We start from the raw sequence: 19,524 nt of genomic DNA, 5'->3' as shown, positions 1-19,524 counted from the left end.
CCCTGCGGCACTCCCAGTCACATATATGTACACACAAGGGTGCATTCATGCACAGGCTGTGTGTGGGAGGGAGCTGGCTCAGGAGCAAGCATCAAAATAGTTTTAGAAATGACTGTCCTGCCTAGCACAGGCATTAGAGAAATATTCTTTGCAAAGGGAGGTGGGAAGAAGCATGTGTAGAGTAGGAGGTGGCATGGGCTGCCAGCCCCAGCTTTCCTCTCCCCGTGGCACCGGGCCTCCAGGGTACTCACTGCCTGTAAAAGGGGTCAGTCTGAATCTGCCCCAGAGGCTTTGGGCAGTCCTGAGTCCACACCCTGAAGTCATCTCCTGTTGTGTCCAGTGTGGCGTAGGCACAGTGTGGTGGCGGAGTTCATGGACATGCACAAGAGTATGGCCTCTGATGTTTCTGGGGTGTCAGCTCCCTCCCTGCAGACAGTACCAGGACTCCCATCACAGCTTCATGGGGCCAGCATGATGCTCTGGGTCCCTTTAGCCTGGCTCAGCTTGGGTGAGTCTGGGAACCTGTAGCTGGCATGGGCTGCATTGGGCCGCTTGCTAATGTCCAGAGAGCTGAGCAGCTCTGGGATGTTCTGAGCACTTAAGGAGAAGCTTTCAAATTCCAACTGGGAACATCAGGTAAAAGCCCTGACTCTTGCATGTGAACACACAGGAGGAGATGACACTTATGTTCTCCTTCCGGATGCAGGAATAGTGGTTCTGGGGTCACAGGACATGCATAGAGAAGAACTAGATGTCACTTAGGTTGGTAAGGCAGGCCAGGCAGGTCTTAGCACAGTCCTTATAGGCCACACTGGCAAACAAAGCCAGTGCCATTTTGTGCAGGAGACAGCCTTGTCATCAGTTTGAACTTGATCTTGGCACTCACCGTCGGCATTGTGAACACCCTGAACTGCTCCGCACGTGCAGTGTGTGGGGCGTGATCCCCCTTCAAGTCAGGTGCCTGCGCGGAATCCCGCTAGGCCACTCAGGGCGCAGGCTGTGCGCGATCGATCGCGCATGTCAGGCACAGCGAAGCCACCACCAGCGTATGCGTTAGTTGCACCTCCTTCCCTCCTCCTCCCACCTCTCTGGCGGTCCTCGCAGCGCGCACCCGCATTGCGCAGGTAAACATGGAGCCGGAAATCTGTGCCACGCGGAGGTCGGTGGTGGGCTGCATATCCAAGGAACGTGTAAGTGAAGTAGAGGCAGCGCATGGTGCCGGAGAGGGAGTGGTCAGCCTGCAGGGCTTGATGGGGACTGCAGCGGCGTCATCACCAAGTCCTGGGGGCAGGCCTGTTCTGCGTGTGGGCCTCCTGCAACTTGCTATTAGCAGTAGCTGCCGTTTCTCGCCTGAGACGCAGCTCTTTTGGATTCATGGAGGCGCAGGAGAGACTGGCGCTATTTCGCTTGGGAGCACAGCCCCTTCATGGCCTGGAGCTTTTTTGGGGTGAAGGGTGCGCGTGGCCAGCACAGGGCTCTTGCACTGGAGGTTGAAGAGACCATAGCCATGACTGGTGCCAAAGGCTACATGGCTCCCAGGTGGAGCATGACGGACGTGACGGCAACTGGAGGCAGGCACTGAACCAGCACATGGGACCAGAAACGGGAGGGTGAGAGCTCAGCCCCTCGTAGCCCTTCCATGTGAAGCCCTGGCGGTCTCAGAGGAGGTCCATGTTGGCCATGCTGACCACCTGTTCCAACGGCACATCGTTAGTTCCAGCATCAGTACCTAGCCTGCAGTGCCCACCACCACCATCTGGGCTGTGTACTTGTAGGGTGCCACTTTTTCCGCGCCCAGTTGGGATAGTGACTGTGGATGTCTAAGAAGCCCATCTTGCAGAATGGTGGCCCGTCGTCTTGTGAAGCCTGTTGGTGTGTATGCTGGGCCAACGGGCCACACTGTTGGCATGCTTGCCATCTGTCTGGAAGAGGCCAGTTGTGCTTAGCTTGTAGAGCAGCCACAGCACCACGGCTGGAGACATCCCAGAACAACACATTGCGGTCCTCACTGCAGGTCGGCAGCAGAGACCTCACCGTGATGGCTCCTGGGCCAGGTTCTGACCCCTGGTGATGGGCCAGCTGAATGGCGCTGGAGGCCGGCTGCGGGCGTGGCAGCCCACCAGAGCTCAGGATGCGGGCCCACAGTTTGGCGGGGACATTGGCGACATGGGCCAAGCAGGTAATAGCCAACGGGTAATCTCTGTCTTAATGCTGAGTGCTTACAGGAGGATAATTTTTCTAGATTTTAACTATACCATTTCTCAATACATGATTAAGTTGCCACAGTTGGCCGTTAGTCTTTATTTGAAAGAGAAGCCAGGTACAGGAAAGGTGGAGTAATCAGAGTATTCAAGATGGAATCTACCTGAACTATTTGTACTATGAGACATGGCTTAGTTCATAACTAACAATACTTTATATCTACCAATTTCTAAGTCATTTTCTCATTAAAATAATGGTTGACCAGGTGTACCTTAAAATGCCTTCAATCACTTCTGTGTTAATTTGAGAGTAGAGTTTTGGAAACCAGTGAGATTTAATTTTCAAATCCCATTCAGTTAAGCCAGGGGGAGAAAAAAGGAGGGCAAATTGGAGTTTTTGGTTTTGCTTTTACATCTTACAATACAGTTAGGGCTTTTATGACTGAAGGGAAGTGATAACTACAGAATAAAATTATGACAATTCCAACATTTAGTACATTAAAAGGTTTTAAGTACATTAGCAAAGTCTCCTCAGTAAATTTGGAAAGAATGGAGGGAGAAATGTTGCTATTTGTGTTTTATACCAATGTCAGCAGTATTAAATTAGTAAAGAATATATGTGATATACTAAATGCAAAAATACACACCCACGCACACAGTACAAACACAGAATGATAATAGCTTAGCATTCCCAGTTTTTAAACTTTCTCTTCATCATCAATGGTTCCCTTTAAGGAAGTTTTTCAGGTAAGCATCCTAGAATGTTCTGTTTCCCACCTCATTTATCATTAAGTGATCATGTTTTATTTTTTGTCTCAACTGTGTAATGTTAAGGGGTTGATGGTCTAGTATATACACAAACTGACGAGAAGAGCTAGAGAAGATACCAGGAGGCTCATGACGAAACCTTTCTTAATGACATTTCCCTTATGAACACAGCTTGCCTGCAAGCTGTTACAGAATCGAGAGTGTATCACCAAATGGAAGTTTGAAATTGACCCCCCCCACACACACACGCGCGTGTGTTCGCGCGCGCACACACACTCACACACACATACATCACAGGTGCAAAAATTCTGCATAGAGTTGACATTTGTCGTCTACTTTGGTTCCTAGACTGTCACTAACCTCACCAATGAGCAAACATAAGTACATCTGCTTTCTAAGAAAGTTCCCAATGAATTACAAATACTACACTATAATTTCCAAGTTAGTGTGATAACTCATAAACATTAGCATTGCTCCCAAACTATGCTGAGTAGGCAAAATAAATCATGAGTCACAAAATATTTGCTCCAAAGCCAAGCCCATCGTTCACATGAACAATTTTCAGAAATGATGCAGACAGACTTATGAACAACACTTGCTTATTTTTAGAACTTTTCCTGCCCTTTGAGACTATTGTTCAGCTTTAGGTTAAAGTCCTACAGTGAACTGAACACAAAGCTTAGAGATCAACAAATGTAAATTAAGATAAATGATTATATTTCCAGTTAATATGTCGGAAGACCATACTGAAGGAAATTTTACATTATTTAATTTTCTGAGCTCCAATTTTTGTTTTCTCATATATCCCAATACAGACACAGACACATGTACACCCACTAGTACACACATGTCTTGACTTCTGTAAAAATGGGTTGATATTCTGGATTCAGTGATTTTCGGTGGTATAACCCAAACTTTCTCAATTAGGAATTTTAAGTGTATCTTCTAGGATCTCCGTTCATTCCTATCAGATTTCCTTCTGTATAGGCATAGGTTTCCTTTGCTAGTCAGGATCACCGTTAACATATTTGCGATCAGGTAGATGTCAACATGTTTTAACTTTTATTTTTTAACAGCAAAACAGCCCAGATTTTCTTTGTAATTTATTTTTGGTATCAGTATCATTCCATTTTCTCCATGCTGCCCTTTTGAAGTACATTTAAATCTTCCTTAAAATATAGTGAGCACTCTTCTAGAGAATGCCTGACTTTATTTTAGTTCCTTTGATTTGCAATGCATAGCTTTAGCAATACATCTCAACATATTATTTGTTTTCATCACTGAAGCTCTTTGTTGCAAAGAGTTCTCAGAAGTTTGCTTTTTAGGACAACTTCCTAGACTATCAGGTTTCTGCTTAGAACTTGCCTTCTGACTGGTGTAATTTACATGCAATTTAAATTTTCTTGATTTTATTACATTAGGGAATGGCCTGACATGATTCTAGGTTTTCAAACTTCTGTATACTTAATGCATTAAGGGAAAAAAAATGCAAATTCAAACTAGAGGCTCAGGACCAAATAGGGAGCAGGGCATTGGCAGAATCTTGTGTGGTGTTAGCAGTGGTAGTTGGGGCATGGGGTTAGGCAGTGTTGCCAAAGGACATCTCATATCAAAAAGCAAGTCCGCTGATAATTTTACAGCGACTATTGCATGGATGCTGCTCTAAATGCTTCTTTATTCTTTCCCAATTAAGTTCGTATCCAGTCCAGCGGAAGAGTAGATGTTGATTTTCTTGGGGAGCCCTGAGAATGCCAGAACAGGTGCCAGGTGGTAGTGGAGTTTAGATTCCACTTCTGTAAGGATGACATAACTTGGTTACTTCCTTGCAAGTGATCATTAGGTAACGTGTCTTATAAATCTCTCATCAGCAGGGATAGTTTTAAAGGAAACAATGGTAGGAGTAAATGTGACGCCCTCACTGACAGGTGTTTTGACCACAAAACCACTTCTTAATTCTCCAGATGATGTATTTCTATGTGTGTGTGTTGTACCGGTATTCAGTTCTGTGCTCCGTGCTAATTTAGTGTAATATACAATCTTGGAAATGATTTATTTCCTTCCAAGATCCGAGGCATTACTGTGAATAATTAAAAAAGCAGGGCTCTGCCTTATTGGTAGCATCTTTCCAACTTGAACGAATCCCATTTGTTGGCACTGTTGTGGTCATGCCTGACCTTTCACCCAGTTTGAGGGCTTGTTTGCCAGCGTCTGCCTAGTATGGCTCTACACTCTAAGCACCCGCTTTCCTCGTTGAAATGTTTCCTGACAATGTAAATGTAATATTAAATGTGCATGCGGTTCCTCACCATGTTCCTCCTTTGTGCCAATTATGTATCTTGATTTAGTCTTTTGTGTCTATTTTTTCCTAACTTACACAGACTTTTTTCTCTAGCAAAACTGAATATGTACAGCAACAGCTAGTGTCCTGCCCCAAATGTTCTCTCCCCTGTCTATCAAGGTGTGAGTTTAGTGCTAGACTTTTCCTTTTGTATCCTGCTTAGAAATTCTGTGACATCCATTGTTTGTATTATTTCCAGAAAGTGCCCAATAAATATCTGAAGAATTGAAATATGTTTTCTCCCATTAAAATATAAGCCCCCTGGGGACAGGAACAGTGCCTTGGTGTAATTTGCAATGTACATAAGGTATTAGACATTTTTAAAACATATTTTTTGATTCACAGATTGTTTGATAAATTTGATAACTTCTTCCTGAGTTTTCTTTTTTTTAAAAGAAAGGTCAGATTTTTGATTTGTCCAAATCTTGCAGTTCTTCTGTTTCAGATAGTAGTTCCTCAAAGGAACTCAGCTGTTTCCCTACTAGGTCACTCTCCAGTTTCTGGTTCCTATTGGCTTTGCTGTGTATATCTTGTAGGGGAAAAAAAGGCATTTGTCCAGTCTGCTGCTTTGTAGAAAGAACTGAAAGGGCAATAATGTGGCATTTGTTAGATTTTAAAAAATGGAAGGAAGGGGAGGCTTTTAATTGTATGGGAAATTTAATTAGATTTAGACTAATTAAATTCATTTTTTATATTAACATGTTCACAAATATTATTGCATCTCGTTAGATTTCATTCTTCTAGCCTTACTGAACAATATTCAGTAGTAGTTTCAGATTACAATAAGTTCATTATGAAGATAAGGTGGAATTAGTGTAGGAAGCTCAGCTGGTTGAAGGGGTCTGTACTTTAATTACTGCACAGGGCGTGCATATTAATTACAACACAAGTGATATTTACTGTACCTCAGGAACATATGACAGGGTAGAGATACTGACAGCACCAGCTAATAAACTCAGTATGATAATGAGGAGAAAAGACCATAAAAATAGAAGGAAATAAAATTATTCATAAAGTATATTGATCCCAAAGTAAAGACATTAAGCTCTGATGAAGGGCAACAAAAGGGAAGCTCCTCACTTTATCAAACAAATAACCAAAGTAGAGAAATGTTAGCAGGGAGACAGATTGTGATTATACTGGTCACATGATCACACTCCAGAGAGTACACGGGAGCCATAACATGGGAGATTTTTAATAAATCAGCAGAAAGCCATACTGTCACCTGCAGGAACCGAGGTCGCGGTGGCTAAGGACAGCCCCGTAGAGAAGTCAAACATGCTGTGGTATAAACTGGAAGGAACCACACGCATACAAAATCTGGTTCGGGAGCCACTGTCCCCTCTGGAAAAACGAGGGCACACCTAAGAATACTGCAGGAATTACTCTCAATAGCAACTCCGGGGGCCATCACCCACTTTTCCCTGTTATTAGAAATCACCAGCTCTGATTCCGAGATGACAAAAGGGAACAGTTGGGGGCTGGTTAGATAATTTTTCTCAGAAAATGCTCAGTTATGGTGTGATCCTTTCTAAATCTACACAACTCAAAGGAAAGTTCACAAATTTTGGCTTCAAGTGATAAATGTGAGATTTGTTTTGTTTTGATTTTACATGGGCCTTGCAAAGAAATGGTCATTTTTTAAAAAACAATTATTTGATCAACTTCTAACAGTTACAAACAAGCTTATTTTCGGGGGAAAAAAACCCTGGCTAAAGTGCTAATTCTTAATTTACATCAAATAATTACTGTAGTCAGGTGTTTGCTAAGTATTTGTTATTTTTAAGCTTATTACCCAAAATCTGCCACAAATTGTGCTCAGAGTTGAGTTATTATGGATAGAAAGTATATCAGTTACGTGTTTATTTTAACACATAGAATAATGATGTTGACCAAACTCTTACAATCGCTTTAAGTTAATTTTAGGAGGAAAACATGCTGTGGGTGTATATACAAATAGCGATCTTAATATATAGTGCAAATATGTGATATATATATGTACAAATGAACTCTAATCTGTATATAATATCATATGCATTTCTGGTTAAAGTACCTAAAAAATAATAGTAAATCTAGATAGTGCATAATCTGGCCCTGTATTTTGGTAATACAGTTAGAGGTGTCTGGAAACAAAAAACAAAAGGAAAGATTATTCGTTTTGGTTGAAATCTATAAAATCATGAATTGAAAGGGTTAGATGTCAAATTACAGAATGAAACTATGGCAAATCTCACTTTGCAACTTGGGCAAGACAAATAATATGTATAACCAACTCACTCTTAACTGAATTATTTTAATTTACGCATCCTGGAGCCGAAGTGAAGATAGCCCTGGACTCCCTCATGAAATGGGGGTGCCATGCCTGGTTTGCTGTGCGTCCCTCTGCCCTTCTCAGTGCCTTACTCTATGTATCCCAGTATTCCAATGTTTTCATGCTAGCATTTCTTTCCTCCGGTAGAGGGGTTGTTTCATTCATATTAAGGTGAAATATTTCCAGGGAATATTTTTAAGAGAACAGTGTTTCATGAAAGCTTATGTTGTAACTTGACCATTAACGAAGTACTTCTGTATGAGCAGGGGATCTATCTGAAATTACTCAAGTGTATCAAATAGTTATGAACACAACCCACATGGAAGACCAGGCATAATCAGAATGTGGGAAAAAGTGGTAATTCAAGTTTTATAATCGGTACTGTTGTGAACTGGGTTATTTTCATCAATACCTGTGTGATATTACAATGTTAAGACTCAAGGCTGTAGGATTGTATAGTACCAGGAACATGGTGGGTAGATGTTTGATGAATATTTACTGAATGAACGAATAAACAAATGATTCATTTACTGAATGAATGATTGATTGAATGAGTCCTCCTCAGGTGGTGTTTCCTTAATTCTTGAAAGGTACCGATGGTGTTTCTGTTGTATCTGGTGAACTGGCTACTCTCTGTAACTCTGGCATCTTCCTTTTTGTGCTGGCAGTCCCTAACCACGGTATCTCTCTCACCACCTGAAATGTAAGTGCTGGCCGGAGTGGATGACCACTGTCAACTGGGTGGGCTCTTGCTCTGTGTTTGGAAGCAGAGGGTATACGTGATAATGGGAGATTGATGCACTTGTGTTGAAATCTGGAGCATGAAGTCATCTGTAGCTTACCCATTGTGAAGTTCAAACAGTTTTATGATAAACATGAATGGCTTTAGCAGACTTTCAGTTATCAAGATGTTGATTATGGATTTTTATTTTGTCCAAAATATCCTGATATTTGGGAAGAAAAGAATGGTTTAGGTGCAGACCAATTATATGTATAAATGGGAACTTGCAAGCCTATGACCCCTATCCACTTGGATTAGTGTTAAGGAATTAGAACACAATAGAGACAGAATAGATGGAAAACTTATTTAAAATTTAGAGAATAATTCTGATTCTCTATTAGTGTTTCATGGGTTTCTGTTAGGAGTTTGCTTCTCTTTGTCAGAGTTTTTAATGTTTCCTGTTAGTATTATTTTTCCTTGTTCCTCTTACAAGGTGCCTGCTGTCCTTGTGCCATCATTTGCCCTAAGCTTCTTCCCTTTTCTCATATTCGCTGCTTCAATGATCTATAGTTCATTGTTCACCATTATTTTTCATCCTCCTACCATCCAATTTGGTTCTGATATTTATTTCTGCAAACATTACTTTCTGTCTTCTGTGTCTCTACTTTAATGGCTAATTTGACATTCAGGAGCTTCTCTTCTTTCTTCAGCAGAGGAAGAGTTGAGTTTGTTGAGAAACTAGTTTGGGGATATCTATTAATGTTGACTTAAGAAAGAAGGGAAGTCCTAAGCTTCCTTTATTTCTGCTTTGAATAATGAGGAGGCAGAGAATATTTGATGTAGATATTAAATAGAGACAAGAATTCTGATGCTCAACATGTTGTAGAAAACAGAGGATTTAGGAATTAAAATATCACTGAGACAAAATAGGTTGTATCATCTAAAGATTGGGGTAACTAGTTCATATCATCAATTAAGAAAATCATTATTTTTACATTTGGAATAAGTATATGGTGAATCTTGCTGCACTGTGTTGCTTGAAATTAAAATTTTAATGTTAAACAGAATAGATGACCTTTTAAAATATAATACACTTGACCCAATATGCCCAATATGCTTTGTAATCACTACAGTCAGAGGGAGCCACAAAATTCTTGTGTTTCAACCACACAGAAACTCTTGCTAATTGTCACTGCAGTGAAGCAAAACTTCTAGAATGTCCCCAAAGCTTTTGAACCCCAGTGCAGAGTTTAATTTCTTGAAGCAGCTCAAGCTCCAAGTAATTTCATAAAGTTTTAGAAGGTTAACTTTCTGTTGTAAACAAATTTATGTTTGTGGATGTTGATAATTAGAAAAAAGTATTTTGTGAAAATCTGAGGAAGTAAGATTGAATAGATAATTAAAAATTGCAACATTCTAATCAATAAAAAAGATGGATATGATTGTTCTTGCCATTCTATTTCTTGGACCTTGTAAATCTTCATAAATCCTTTTCCTTTCTTTTTTTTTTAAGATCATGTTGTATATTCATCACCACAAAGTGGAAGTCATAGTTAAGGTTTTCTGAAAGTCTTAGATTGTATAGCTCCTATAGTGTGCTAAAATAGTAATTCATTGAGAAACCTCAAAAGTGTGTCATAGAATAGTATTAACAGGAATAAAGGAACAGAAAAGGCAACCTGTGATGGAAAATTCACAGATCTGTTAGAAATTGTCAAATTGATCAGCATCACTAGGAACTATTGAGAGGAGCAAAGGTGATGTGCTTATTATTTGATTTAACAACAACAAATATCAAAACAAAAATGTTTGATTTCTTTTGGGAAGGATCATTTTTCCATTTACCTTTTCTGAAACAATCCCCACCCTCTGTTCCCCTGTTCCTGTTACAATTAGTCATTACCTACTGTTGCTTATGATTTGTTGGCAGTCTCTGACTGCAATCTGTTGCTCTGTGACAGATCAATTCTTTTAGCCTACAGACTCATTCTTGAATTCAGCCAAAATGAAAAAAAAAATACATGTACATATATATATATATATATATATATATATATATATATGTAAAAGTCTAAGTCACATTGCTTTGGCTAATGTGGCAGATCATTCTTTTAAAGGGGTGCCCTTAAAGGGAGATCATTAATGAATCCTGCACATATATAAAGGGAGTGAATGACATTGACTCCCTATGCAGAACAGGTTCATAGTCCATATGTATAGACTGCGGAATTTGAAGTATGTTCATTTACTATCGTCACTTTTAAAGGAGACAATTTCAGAGCAATATTTTAGTTAGAGGAGTTGCTTCTGAGCCTACTGAAGAGAATTTGTAGAAATCCTGTTGTTTATACCCACACACATATAGATGTATACACACACCACTGAGTTTAAATAATCCCAGTAAGATTCATATTGCTCAAGTTTTTCAGCAAAAGAAATTATAGTTTTCTTGCAATCAATTTAACAGTCAGAGCTTTGGTGTAGCAAAATATATGCTTCGTAGCCCTTCAAAATTTACGCAGTTTGTACATATAGATATATGCTGTATATATTTTGAAGTGATACGTATGTTGAAATTTTTCCTCACTTAAAACCATGCTGCATAATTGATTGGAAGAGTTACTCTCATCACAGTCTATTTTTGCAGCAAAGCAGAGGCTATTTGAGATGCTTGTAGTTTTTTTTTTTTCTTAAATGCTTTACTTTAATGCAAGGAAGGGAAAAACTAGTCATTATATAGCAAGATATTATTCATTGTTGGTTTGTTCTGAATGGTGCTGAATTAAGTAACATTACTGCATAACAAGAAAAATATGTTAAAAACGATTTTCTCCATTAACTTTTGGTGTCACTGTTGTCGGACTCAGCAAGACCCTCTTCGGTGAGACACACATACACAGACTAGTCACTCACATACTCATTGTCCTTTAAAAAATATGTAATCCCTTAAGTTTGCTACCTTATAGACCCGAGGAACAGCTTGCTTCTCAACATTTCTATACGATAAGGTTGCCTCAATCACAAGGCCGGAGCTGCCAAATTAAGAAAATTGGTGGGCTATCAAGGAAAGTAGTATTGAACCAAAAGGCAGATGTTTCACTGTATGTTATACATTGGTGAAACACCCTCGGTCTGTCAGCATGCATTTTCTAAAAGCATACACTAGCCACTGTGTTGGTTCCTGTTTTCATTTTGAGTTTGTAAAGGGCCCTCCTTGTTTGGCTCCTGGAAATCTACCAACTTTTCTTACTCTAAAAATAAGACAAGGTACTCATTCGCTAGAAATTACTCTAACCACTTGAGAAACACCTTGCAATTTTTTCAAGCTCAATTTGGAAGGAGGTTGTAGGTATTAGGGCCGTGATGCAACTTCACAAATAAATCCATGACGGGTAAAGCAGAATATAAACAGCATATCAATATACACAAGCCACAGGGTCTAGGACATAGTATGGGCAGGATTGGGTTGCAAAATGCTTGCATTTTTAGTCTAATTATTCTTTTCACTAATTCCTTCTATGAAGAAATGGAAGAGTCCTTAAACATACAAATGTGGAAATTGAGGACTGAACACGTTACTTCGGGTAAACAAGGGGTACAGGAAGGGACAGCTCTTTTATACTTTGTTTTGCACTATTTGGTTGCATTTGACTGTGTTTGTACTCATGTAGGATAATCTTTTTCAAAGATTATAAGAATTATTTTACAATTAAACTTTTTAAATAATTTTTACAGAAAAATGACTTAAGCAAATATACGAATTCATTGAAACATTACCTAAGATTAAAGTTTACTTTTAACATGATATCATTGTACATAGATTCTAAAGACTATCACATTGTTTGGATTTTACTATATTTGAATAAATAGCAGAAAACACACAGAAACTAATTGAAACATATTCCTTTGTTCTGGTAAATTACTACACATGCCTCTAGCTGCCTAGTATCTGAGGTTCTGTAAAAGGAGATTTTTATTTTATTTTTATTTTTTTTGCCCTCCCAGTGTGTTTTATCCACCATTTAAAAACACATTTGAAATATATTGCAATTGCGTGAGAAGTGACATAAATACATTTGGTGATTAATATTTATTTGATCAACTGTGAGTGCAACAATATGACTTCTAATTTGAAACCACACAAGCTTCCTTTTCAGCAATCCTGCCTTTCAAAGCCTTTCATTTGCTATATCCCAGGCTGATCTTGGAAAGAGAATCTGTTCGATGTACTTTTCCCTACTCCTTTTCCAACTTGAAACAGGAGAGTGGGCATTTGGCTGTATTTCCAGGTGTGCCATATTGGAACTTATGTAACACGCGAAGGGATGGGGAAACTCTTAGGCTCTAGACCTGTGGATGATTCCTGAGAGCTTGGCCTGTTGAAACATGCTCCAGGGTGTATGGATTGGAAGGTCTATGCATACATTATCTGCCATATCTAAACATGCTCACACACATTTTGTAAAACGGCAGAGTTGATGTCTGGAAAACTTCTCCCAATGTTAACTAAAGATCCTGTTCTATTTCGTATTATTATTCCTATTGTTTTATTTCCATCCCCTGTGCTCGTGGTGTCTTTTGTGGCACTTCAGCTGTGATGAGATGAGCGCGTGAGCAGCTTCCTCCAGAATTGGCGCCAGCTGGTTTGGAAGACTGGCAAACCTTCAACTTCTCCCTCGATCCACCACGTTAGAGATTGACTTTATTATCTGCTATAGTTCCATGCCATCCATGCCCAGTTTCCAGTGGCCCAGAATGCAGGCATGTAACAGGCCTGTTCACTATCGTACTTATTCTGATTTAGTCATAACCTCAGGAATTGCCTTTTAACAACTCCAAAAAAAAAAAAAAGTGAGGGTCATCCACTTCTAATGCTGGAAACCCTGTGATAATCTGTTCCATGCATTCAAATGAAAATATGACTTCTTGGCAGAGAATAGCATTATAATGTAAAATCCCATATGCTGTTATACAGTATGTTGCAATCTGTTTTACGGCTGCCTCTATTCTAACGAGTGAATACTGCCAATAAAGCAATTGAAGATAACACTAATTGCTTATTTCTGTGATCCATAATTTTTATGGCTGCCTTATAGCTCTTTAGTCAAATAGATGCTTTTTGGCCTTTAAGATCTAGAACTCGTGTACGGTAGCAATTGAAACTGGAAATGTACATGCTGGCCTGAGAGACTTTTCTGTACTTGATGAATAGGATGCAGCAGAGAAAAAAATGGAAAGTTGTGAAAGAAAATAGACATCTTCAATCGGCTCTAACAGGTAACCACTAGATTTTATCAATATTTAGGTGACTTTAAAGAAATACATAAATATGTGGCTATATTCGGTTGTCAGGTTTTCTTTGGCTTCACGCATTTTGGGGCCTTTTGGACACAAAAGCGACCACGGAAGACACGGTGGTGTGTGAACACAGCTGGTTGGAGACAAGGCTCTGTGTTCCATCCTGGGTTTTCCACACTCTGGCAATAGGACTCGAGACAGTGATTCAACTCTTCTGAGTGTCGGTTCCTCTCAGAAATGCTCTGGTGACTAAGAGGCTGGGAACACACCGCTGCCCATAAAGTACTCTACCCATGTGTGTGGTTGTGCTGGGTCCCTGTTTGGGGCCATCACGACATGCTTTTTCATGAATACTGTCATAGAAACCCCAAATTATGCAGCGTTTTTCCAAGGATTTATCCAGATCTTTGCTACTCAGAGTGTAGTCTGTGGATCAGGAGTGTTGGCGTCACCTGGAAGTTTGGTAGAAATGTAGAATTGCTGGCCCTCCCCCAGGCCTGATGTTAAGACTCTTCCTTTGATCAAAATCCCCAGGTGATTAGTATGCACGCTACAGACCAATACAGTCTAACGTACCTTATGGATGAGAAAGTGGAGATTCAAAGGCAAGGTGAAGTGATTCGTAAGAGGCCACGTACTTTGTTCAGAGCTAAACCACGTTGAGAGCCTGGGGCTTCGCCTCTGTGTTTAATCCATGCTGCCTCCACCTTAAAATAGCGAAGGTTTAATTTTATTGTGTGGCAGATTTCAGATTAACTACATAGGCTCAAAAGTGGGCAACATATTTGTAGCTTAAAATAATGTAAGTTGGGAAAGCCATCTGTTTCTGCTTTATTTGGTCAGATAGTGAAAATACAAATCAAACCAAACAATAGGTTGTATTACTGAGCTTAAGTTACATATGAAAAATGTCTAGAATACCCATAGATTTCTACTCATGGAGCTCTGTAGGTATGTTCTCAATTGAAGAATTTAAGAATATGGTCTGAAATTCAGACAAAGTACATGTGCAAAGATCATAAGGTCCTAGTATTCCATTTTTCTATTTTGTATCCAGCTTTCTAGCTACTATAATCTCTTTGATAAGAAGAATAGATACTTATGTTTAAGTAGGCATTTATTTTTCCTATTCCAACAGAAATATATGTGCTATGTTCAAATAGAGGTTGCAGAAAAATCAGCTAATTTTGCAAATAACTGAAAAATGTTTATAATTCCCTGATGAGATATATACATTATATAAGCAGTTCTGAGAAATACCACTATATTAGTTTAACCATTATACATATATATAATAATTATAATAATTTTATATATAACAGTATATATATGTACATATATACTATATGTACATATATATACTATTATATATATGCTACTCTGCACACTGCCAGTATGTTATTGGACACACTGGCAATGTTTTTCACGTGTACTAAGAGCTGAGCATTGCAAACCAATATAACTTATTATCCCATTTAATCTTCACTACAAATCTGCAGAGGTACTACTATTATCCTCATTTTATAAATGAAATGACGAACCTCCAGTAAAGAACTTGCCCAAGGACACACAGCCAGCAAGATGAAACTGACTGAGGAATGAGGAGTTTAAATGTATCTTCCAAATTAATGTTGTGACTGGTAAAACTTTTGAGTCCCAGTTCCTTAAATTCTGATTTAATTAGATCTTTTCTCTCCATGTGAATTTCTACCTTAATTTCATGCAGTGAGGCTGGGACGGTGTTAACCTTTTCTGCCTTTTGCACCAAGCACCTGGTTAGGTGAACCAGCTGATGTCCTGTGTCTAAGGAGTCTGGGGCTGGAGTTGTCCGTAGCCAGGGAAGGAAGGAGTCTTAAATACCCTACTGTTATCTCCATGGTCAGAAACTGCTTTCCCCCAGATGCTGAGTCTAGGTTCTTGGTTCTTCAGCTCTTACTCTCTAGTACTGAGATTGACAAACAAATAAGCGTTGTAATAAAAATGCCAGCATACTTGCGAATATTCTTAATGAAATCAGTGGCACAGGCTTTCACAGAGAAATGGATATGGAAGAAAGAAGGAGACAGGGCTACCCAAAATGGTTCTCGATACAGCTGTGGGAGCCTTGTGACTGAAGGTTAAAAGCTCAAGAGAAACATGTGAGAGAAAAAGAAGGTGCAGGACGGAGGAGGACTGATACTAGTAATTGCAGATAGTCTACAATAGCGATTAATAAGCAAATGGCAAAGGGACCGATCTGGAAAAGGAAGAAAACACTCACACACAAGCAAACGTATAAAGCTCACCCTCATTTTATATGACACGTTTGGCTCCATGCTGATAGTCCACGTGTAGAATCTCCAAAAGCTGTACCTTGCCAAATGTTAACTGTTAGTATGTGCCGAAACCTCATTATGTATGAAAGGATATGATCAGAAGAGAGGACTGTTGCAACCAGCTGTAACCTATAGCATTCAAATAACTATCTTGGTGTGAGAGACAAACATTGATTACTTAATTCCAACACTTTATAATGCTTCATGGGGAAAAAAAGACAGTTTTCCTTGCACTTGTTATTTTCTTTTATATTAGATGACTAGGTTCTACATTATCTTAGAGTATCCTGGTTTGACTACCTAATTTTTTTCTTTAAATACTGGATAAAGGATCAATTTAAATATCTCTAGCCTACCAACGTGGTGTCATTTGGATATATTGCAGTATTTATGATACCCTATGATTAATGGGATTTTTCAGAGAAAAAGAAAGAGATCATCTCTTGAATGTAAAGAAAAAAAGTAACATATCACAAAATTCTGATTTCTTAGATGAAAGCTCATGCCATGTGCAACCTATCAAGATTATAGAAATAGAATGATCCACTATTATTTCTTCTCTAAATCCTGGTTAATTTTTTTTTTTTGAAACTTTCTGCTTTACTTTAGAAGTGGGACTAGCATTGCCTTCTTGGGCTCTGATCAGTTTGATTTTTCAGCTACACCAAGGGGCTTTTATTTCACCTCTTTGTGAAATTGGCTGGTTTCCTAAAGTTATTCTTCTATTATAATTTAACACAGTAAGAAGAGAGTAGGAAAAAAAAAGAGAGATCTAATATGGTATTATTTTATTACTACATAAAACTCCATTGTCAGAACGGAAAATACAGGAAAGGCTCTACACACAGATGGCTAAAAAGTTAAAGCCGAGTAAATGATCAGAGAGAGAGAAAAACAGAATCGTATTACAGTCTATGTTCCTCGGTATTATTTTGTATGCATGTCTTTGAATTTGAAATTCAAATAAGGCTTTTTATATATATATATACATAATTGAAAACAATTTTTTGATAAACAAGCAGACCAGATATCCAAACAAGAAAACGCTGCTCTGCCCTCTTTCCATTTAATCACAGAAGCCCTTGCCTTACCTTATATTATAGGAATGGAATTGTAGGGATTAATATGAACAAACTTAACCCTTTTTAACTTACCCTCACGTAGTGTTTTCAGCTTACATGCCACGGGAAATCTGGGCAGGGTGGGGTAGAGGGGGATAGGAAGGTGCAGAGGGAAGGAGGATGTGAGGGGAGAGGAATAATAGAAACCTTTTTAATATATTGATGCGAAATGAAAAGTAATTCAGAAATGCAATTTAGTGATGACCTCTCCTTTGGGTGGTTATGAAAAACAGCCTTGTTTTCTTTTATAAAGAAATGCTGGCATGCTTGACTTTAGTGAATCAAGAGAATTGTTTGCCAAATAGCAGTGATGGTGTGTGTCCTTGTCAGAACACCTGCTGTATTCTCCCAGCAAACACTGGGGCCATGGCGTCTCTCCTCTAATGACACCTCATCAATCCGCTCCTATCAATGTCCCAGCCATGGAGGTGACTTCGAGTGTTCAGAAGCCTTAGAAAATGTCAACGTTTTGGGAGAAAAGGTCAGTCACAGCTTCCCCCCCACCTCCCCTGCCAAGCCACCGTGGGCCTGGCGTTCATTATCCTAATTAAATCCAGCAGCTGAACATCTTCTTATCTGTAGGGGAGGAGAGCAGGGGCATGATGCAATAGGATTGATTTGCATATCCAAAGTTAATTAGTGCGGAGGAGCAGGTGTACAGTAATAATAATTATCACACATGACAATCACCTGTGACCACTTCCCCGCGCCCCTTCCGGGATTCAGCGCAGTGATTGCTGGCTGGTTTTTTTCCTTGCTTGATACCCATCCTGAGCTGTTTATGTCCTTGTGCCTCTCTTCACAAACCTGCTGTGAGTAGCTCGTCTGTTCCTTAACAGGCGCTGTATTTTTCTCTAAAGGTATATTTTCCCCTGTTTCATTTGGAGGGAGAGACTATTGTAAGGCAGCTATTTTCAATTTTGTTTGCTGAAGTTGTCACATCCTGGTGGAGCCTGGGTATTTATTTTTAGATTACATGTAAGTGGATAAGGAAAAAAAAAAGTGCTCAGGATCATAATTTGAAAATCCCACTTTGCATCATTTGAACATTTTATCTTGAGCATATGCTGGCGAATCAGTCTGATCCAAAATAAACTTATTAGACAGCAGACACATGAAACCAAGTGACAGTTTGATGTTTGCCACGAGACTGTCCGTGCCAACGTGAAGTGGAACGGCAAGACTGGATCCACAGCCCTCTGACCTCTCAGGCTGTGGACAGTACGATAGAACTCAGGCTCACTGGACACTGACCCGAAGAAACCAAAGAAGATTTTGGTGGGTTGTTTAGGGCTTGGCAGAGTCTAGGGTAAACAAACAAACATTAGAATGATCTACCAGTAGGAAGACTTCAAATTGTAGCCTCGGAGCAAATTCAGTGCAGCTCACAGGATAGCTCTCATGATGCCTTCATCACAGAAAGCTTAGATAGATTACACTCTTCGGATTTCACTTGCACATAAATGTGTAGGTTATGCGTGTTTAAAAGTGTTTTCTCTGTCAAACGAGGGTAATTTTTTCAAATTAAGCCAAAAAGCATGCCCTGGAAATGGGATGTGCTTTTATAGAAATGAATTATTGCTGTGTGCTATACAGGAATTCAGCACTCACAATGGTGGGCTAATGAGTAGGTAAGAACAGAATATTAAATACAAAGAAATTTTTCTGGGTAAAGGGGAGGCATTAATGTTAAATTAGCTATGAAACTGTGACTGTTTTTAATTTTTTTTTCTCTCTGACTTTTGTCTGTTTCACTTTTATTTGTCAGGGTACACTTTTGCCAATCAAGTCAAGTATAACAGGTGGGCCTCCCTTTCACACGGCTTTAATGATAAGTGACAGAGATGGCAAAAGGCACTCAACTGCCTGCAGAATGCATTAAAAATTCAAAACTTTACTTATCAGTCTTTTATTAAAACTTTCTGTAATTGTGCAAAATTATTTCCCCACTGGGTTAGCTTTCAATACGGAGTACAATTACATTTCTGACACAAAAATAATTACAGTTAAAAAAAAAAACTACAAGAAAAAAAAGAAGTATTTTTTAAAGTGAAATCCATCTATTTTACATCCATGAAGAGGCATTGCAATGAAAATTTAAGTGATTACTGAACTAAAGCTCCAGTTTTGAATATTTAACTTTCGGGGGCGCCTGAGTGACTTAGTCGGTTAGGTGTCTGGCTTCGGCTCAGGTCATGATCCCACAGCTCGTGAGTTCGAGCCCCACGTCGGGCTCTGTGCTGACAGCTCGGGAGCCTGGAGCCTGCTTCGGATTCTGTGTCTCCCTCTCTCTCTGCCCTTCCCCTGCTCATGCTCTCTCTGTCTCTCTCTCTCTGTCTCTCTCAAAAATAAATAAACGTTAAAAATTGAATATTTAACTTTCAATACTAGATAGCTGGGTGGAAGTCTAGTTTGTAGAAATGTAAAGAAATTGTGGTTTAGGGTTAAAGA

General features: G+C 39.4%; 1 pseudogene; it reads right to left on the bottom strand.

The window, feature by feature from the left end:
* Positions 1 to 247: 247 nt before the first annotated feature.
* On the bottom strand, positions 248 to 8,885 carry LOC115511238 (annotated as a pseudogene).
* Between the last annotated feature and the right edge of the window lie 10,639 nt (positions 8,886 to 19,524).

The sequence above is a fragment of the Lynx canadensis genome, chromosome A3, assembly GCF_007474595.2.
Source record: "Lynx canadensis isolate LIC74 chromosome A3, mLynCan4.pri.v2, whole genome shotgun sequence".
Lineage (NCBI taxonomy): Eukaryota > Metazoa > Chordata > Mammalia > Carnivora > Felidae > Lynx > Lynx canadensis.
Note: the sequence above shows the minus strand (reverse complement) of the source record. Positions and strands in the feature narration are given on the sequence as shown.